We start from the raw sequence: 6,875 nt of genomic DNA on the forward strand, positions 1-6,875 counted from the left end.
AAAGCATTGAAATGTCAACAGCAGCACAGGGTTTTTCAGCCAGACCAAGTTTGAAGTGTGACAGTCTTAGCAAAACCGAGCATTAACAGCAGAAGAGAGTAGTGAGGTGCATGTCAAACAAACCTGTATAAGAAAACAAAGTTCATACACACAACTTTACAGCGTTGAAAGTTTCTGGTGTGCTGTACACCCATACAAAATTCCCCTAATGATTGACAAATGGACCACTTGTGCATAAAATGAATAGTTGACCATTTATTAAACATATAAAGAAACATCCATAACTCGCTGATGACAGCTCATGCATAGTGAGAGGGGCCTCTTTCCTTTGAAGCATCTAGAACACCTGGTGATCAGGTAGTAGATAGTCTTGTTTGGAACAAATCGCTAGCATGAGATTAAGGCAGATTTTTTTTAAATATATTTTTGATGTAGATAATGTTATTGTACTAAACTGGGCATTTTTACATGACATCCAGCAAAAATTATCTTGTTCAGACCCCTGTTCTTCAAGTTCTTTCACGTTTGTCACTTAAGAACGTTCCCCCAGTAGATAGTCTAAGAAACCTAACCCAATTTCTACAAAATTGTCTAATGTTTCTAATACATAAAGGTATGATCTCCACAATCTACTCATCAAGATTACCCTTACCTCTCAGGGTCACCATGAAAGAGTGGTAGAGGCACTTAGAGCTGCCCCTTGAATACTGCTGGGAAGAAGTGAAAGACGGTATAGCCACCAGGTCAATATTAACTGTGATTAAAGGAATGGCATATAACCTATATTAGAGAGAGTGCTATACTCAAAATTCTAACTCAAACTGTTGATGAAACTGTGGCCACAGGGCACACTTCTCTACAACTGGTGGACTTGTCCACGTATCATTCAGGTAAAACACACTCTCATCAATTGAATATCTGAGCAATTAGTACCTAAAGATGGACCTTTTACTCTTCTACCCCCTCCCCACAAGAGAAACCAAACTATAAAACTGGTCTACTACATGCTTACAGCCGCAATATCTCTAATAGATAAAAATTGTGAACAACTAGAACCTCCCTTTATTCCAACTGCCAGAAACTTCATCTGGTATATCACATGCATGGAGAACATTACATATACTTTACCTAATATACAACCCAAATTTGATGCCATGTGGGCTCCTTAGTACTTTAGGGAGAGACAAAGCTGCTTGATTTTTCCAAGGGTGCCAACTCCTCCTTGAATTGTCCATTCAAAACCTACTTATTGAGCATACATGATGCCACCCCTACAAGACCATCCAAGCTGTGAGCTTTCAACATTTATAAACTATTTCTACTACTGTATACTAAAGCTATTTATAGGCTCTGCTGATACTTGAATTATCCTCATATCATAATACATCATCATCATCATTTATTTATATAGCGCCACTAATTCCGCAGCGCTGTACAGAGAACTCATTCACATCAGTCCCTGCCCCATTGGAGCTTACAGTCTAAATTCCCTAATATAGACACACACTCACACACACCCACACCCACACAGACAGACAGGGAGATAGACAGAGAGGGAGAGACTAGGGTCAATTTTTGATAGCAGTCAATTAACCTACCAGTATGTTTTTGAAGTGTGGGAGGAAACCGGAGCACCCGGAGGAAACCCACGCAAACACAGGGAGAACATACAAACTCCACACAGATAAGGCCATGGTCGGGAATCGAACTCATGACCCCAGTGCTGTGAGGCAGAAGTGCTAACCACTAGGCTACTGTGCTGCCCATATACATTTTTTTAAATTCATTCTGTTATTTTCCCTATTCCACCCCTCACCCCCATTTCCCTCTATACCCATTTCTGTTCAGAAATACAAAGAATAAACAATATTGTTTGATGTTTAAAAATGTTAATTGTACATTTGTATATATGTTTCTTCAATTATATAAAGTAAGAAACGTTATTGTATAGTGACTGGTCCACTCTAACGTAGAGTTATGATCTCGATTCTGCTGGGTATAATATAAGTTACTCATCATTCACGCACTGTATACAGCTGTGTTGAGTCCTGTGGAATTTCGCATTCCCTCTTGTCTATTGTGGAATTAGATTCCTGTAGTTTAACTGAATGTATGATGGACTTTTGTTTACCTTGCAGTGAAAGTGATCGTTACAAAAATTACAGTCGTGGAAGAAGTTATGATTATGAGCGCAAGTATATGCACAGTCGTGAGAGCAGCTGGGACAGAGAAGAAAAGCTCCGTGAGGAGCAACGACAAAGAGAGAGAGAGGAGAGCAGCAAGCACAGGTCTCGGCGGTAGGTTCTCATTTTGTGGATGAAGGTATCTTGACTACCATCCAACCTCTTTAGATACAGATCTGAGAGTTGTTTGTTTAAATTGTAAAATTGTAGTATATTCATGTAATTTTTGCATAATTACCTATTCTCACAACCCAGACAATATCCTACAATAAAGAAACTGCGTCCAAAGTAAGATTCACTTACATTTGGTGTGTTTTTTTCTTTTTTCACCTGACAGAGTATATTATGAATTGTTACCACAACATACAGTCCTACTCTCCTGAATGACTGTAAGCCACCTTCTAGGATACCACTTATCTCTTGTCAAGTGGGTAGTGCCTTGATGATGTGATTAGTGTCATCACATCCACATACCATTGCCCCGCACCCTGCTCTAATGACACAATCACATCAGTACATAGCTTGGGGTGAGGCAGCCACAATGTGAATTCAGTCACCCAGTCCCCCCGCTCTTGTTCCCCATGTTCCTTCCCTCAAGATTTCAAAAAAGTAGGAATAGCACAAACTGACCCCCACCCCAATGAGCGAACATAGGAATTTTAAAGGGGAGGCTTTCACCTTTTATCATAATATTCATAGCCTATGTATATGTTTTATCTATGAATTCAACATAACAAACAATATATATACGTATGAAAGACTTTGGAAAAGTCTCACTGTCCTGCAAAGAGAAGACAATACAAGTGCTTGTGTAGTGATAGAAATGGGCATAGTCATTCCTTCAAATTTTAAACAGTAAAGCTGGGTACACACCTATGTAACCATACTTCAGATGCAATTTCTGCAACTATTTCACCAACAATTGAAAGTCCCGATGAGCATGCGGATTCATGTGTACACACTTAAACAATTTACCTTTTAGATCTGTTATCTTCATCTCGTAAAAATCTGCTGAAAAGATTTCAACTCTCTGCAGATATCTGCCTGCGCTGCTGGCCGTGAGTCCGTACACACTTCCACATTTAAACAACTTTGTTCCATCGTTGACCGTGATTTTTAGGAAGTTTATAAAACCAAATCGCCAGATGTCACGAACGCCCAGGTTGTCCCAGATACAGCAATCTGAACAGCTGGCCGTGATTGGTGTTAGCGGAGTTAATTACCAATGAATGCACCTTTTCTGCCACCACAAAGGATTTATTATGGTGTCCTTATGTTCACCAGAACCACTTATTAATGTTTCACACTTGAATCACATACCTATGTAGCATGAGCCTCGCTGGGCTTCGTAAGTTCACAAAGAATCACAGAGAGTACACTTCGGAAGGTTACATAAAATATTCACAGTGTTATACATAGATTCAACAGAAAATAACAATCGGTCATCAGATATACTACATTTCGTCACACCAGATGCCGGTGGTAGCCAGCATATCGATGCTGACTACCCCGACAACACTAACTCCAACATCTTCACACCGAAGGGTTCCTTCCCATCGAGGCTCCAGGACGACTGATGTGCAAGCGACTGGAAGCAATCGCGATGAATGAAGAAGCCGCCGCAACGCTGTTATCGGTGCAGTTAAGGGAGAAATGTACATTGTCCATGCCCGCATACTTACAACGCTTTGCAAAGTACATTATCCATGGCCACATACTTACATTTCCCCCTTAACAGCGTCGCAGTCGCCAGCGGCGTCCTCAAGTCGCGGCGGATTTTTCATTCATCGCGATTGCTTCCAGTCGCTTGCACATCAGTCATTCTGGAGCCTCGTCGGGAAGGAGCCCTTCAGTTTAAAGACGTTAGGGTAAGTCTTGTCTGTATAATCAGTATCATTATTCCGTATCCCACCGAACAGATGCAATGTGTTTTGGTACAAAAAAAACTTGATTGTGGGAACGTACATACTCTTGCAATATCTGTCCACACAGTCGAGAATCGTGCGATCTGAGTGATAATTGCATAGGTGTGTACCCAGTTTTAATCCAGCCTATAGGGGGAGGGTTCCAGACTCCTGTAATGCCCCTTGTTTCGGCAGTACATATTTTCCTCATTGGAAATTATATATACTCTAAAAAGTCTACATGTACTCTATAGTAAACACCTGTGCTCCTGTATAATATGGAAACAGATGGGCTCCCTGAGGACAGGTTTTAGAAAATGCTCTCTTGGGGCTTGTCTGTGCTTCTGTTTGTGAAGCAACAGTTATAGTAGTTTTTTATTGAGGATGCACATGAATAATGCCATGTAGCTGATAATGTTTGCAAAAACTTCATTGCACAAGTAGAAAGTGTCCCTCTACCTTCCCTGCCCTCCCCCATGTATTCCACGAATGAGCATCATTTTCACTTATTTAATTTATATAATAATCCCCTCAATGTACTGTGCTATGTATTGTCGACACTTTATAAATAAGATAATAATAAGTTCTGAACTTCAGGAATCAGGACAGTGAAGAAAAAGAGACCCACCGACGACACAAGCGCAAGAAAAGCAAACGGGGGAAAGAGGAGAAGAGTGGGGATGAAGAACTTGCCACACGACGGAACCGGCGTGACCTCAGGGAGTAAACGGCGGTGGTCTTAAGGTTGTGTATTGTGTATGTAGAGCAGAATGTCATTTGGGACAGGAGTAGATTTGACAGTGGGTGTATGAGTGCTGGACAAAGCTCTAGCAACCAAATAAGTGCATCTCGTCAGTTTTCCTTATTTTGCAGGATGTCAATATTGTATGAAACTAATCTCATCACAGAACACATGGCTGCACATCATAACTACACGGTTCCTCAGCTGCCTGTGATGTCACTGACAAAATAATTCTCCTAAACGGCAAAAGTTTAAAAGTCTTAAATAACCATCAACTATCGGGAAAAACAGTTTCCTTATTACTAGGCTTAGTTTATAACACTGGCAAGACTTGGATGAGTAAAAATCCCATTCCATTATCTCACACATAGTTAATACTGTAAATGTGGTCTTATGACTTCACTATTTCTATTATATAGTGCCTACCATGTGTGTAGTTTGCATCCAGTAAGTCTGCCAATCATCCTATATAACCCATGCATTGTCTCCCATGATAAACCTCATGTGCTGGATGTATAGGAGTGTGATTTGGCTCATATATGCATTCTACTAACAAACTGAACCAAATACACATTTATTATAGATGGAAAAATATCTCCCTGATCCTGTCCTTGTCTAGTTACCTATTCTAAATCTCTCCTCTCCATACAATATATGCATGTCTCAAATGTAGCAATGTGACATTAAAAATACAATAAATCAGATGATCTGAGAAACTTAAGTTGTGGACACATACATAATCCACAACAGATGCTTTATTCCCTTTCTATATCTTTTGAAATACCTGTCATGACTTCTATAAAATACATGCAATCTACTACAGAGGTCCCTATGCGGCTCATCTGGGAAATGTAGATCTTCATTATGTGAGGGCTGGGCATCCCTGCCTTAGATCTTCAGAGTATTTGGGATAATCTACACAAAAACAATAGAAACACAGATCCAGGATAAATTTTTATTCCTTTTCAAGGAGCTTGCAAATTTTAAGGGGGAAGGGGGACATATATGAAAATTGGTTTACAGGAAACAGCTGCTGTTTTTTTTGTAAATGTCCCCCAGTATATTACAGCTATCTGATTGCCGCTTGATAATAAGACCACTGAATTCACCTTCAGTAAAGTGCTGATATTGCAGAATGAATCTCTTTTTCAAATCATAATTTCACAGCGAGGTGTTCACGGGACTTCTCACAGTGCTCATTACCAGTGATTGGAGGAGACATGACAACTTCACAGCTCATAAATATACTCAAAGGGTGGATTGCTGCCAGGGGTGCACAGAGGATTTTTAAGGGGGGGTTTCCCCTCCACCCCAAAAAAAAAAAAAGCGTGAGAGCTGCTGCGCATGCGCAGCAGCTCCGTTTCGAACGCTTCTTTGACAGCGCCGCGGCTGCTGTACAGTACAGTGTAGCTATGTAGGGCACTTTTTTAGCGGAGGGGTTTCTGGAGACTCAGAAACCCCCCCTGCGTGCGCCCCTGTGCTGCCCTGTACATTTTATAAGCACAAGTAAATGTTTTTTTCCCCTATTATTTGTTCGCTCATAGTGTTTTTATATATAAATTACCACGTTTTGTACGCAAAATACATCATAGAAAACATATCCTGAAGTACTAACAACTGTTATAGTCATACAGGCTTAACACTAAAGGCATTTGGCTTTAATATCTACAATTAATATTATCTATAAATTATATTTATTTAATTATTTAATGTGTGTGTTTTAAAAATAGCACTTTTAGTTTGTGGCGTATTTAGTTTTCTTACTAATGTGAAGCAAGATTCTGAGCAGAGTATCACAATTTGCATCATTGACTGATTAAGCTGTTTCTCATTGTGAAAAATACAGCTTGTAACAGGAACTAATGATGTCTCCATTTTACCTATTCTTGGCGTATTCAAAACTTTAAATTTGTCTTCTATGTTTATTATTAATCATCTAGTTAAACTAAAGTGACAGTAGGGATGTTGTGTATTGTATATTAATGTATTTAATTTTTAATATGAATGCAATGTCTTGAATCAATGATCAGTCTGGAGAACTACCTT

General features: G+C 39.7%; 1 pseudogene; it reads left to right on the forward strand.

Annotated features, from left to right (window-relative positions):
* Nucleotides 1–5,545, forward strand: part of LOC142101608 (uncharacterized) — a 32,465-nt pseudogene extending 26,920 nt beyond the window's left edge.
* The last annotated feature ends 1,330 nt before the right edge of the window (nt 5,546–6,875 follow it).

This window comes from Mixophyes fleayi, chromosome 9 (assembly GCF_038048845.1).
Source record: "Mixophyes fleayi isolate aMixFle1 chromosome 9, aMixFle1.hap1, whole genome shotgun sequence".
Classification (NCBI taxonomy): domain Eukaryota; kingdom Metazoa; phylum Chordata; class Amphibia; order Anura; family Limnodynastidae; genus Mixophyes; species Mixophyes fleayi.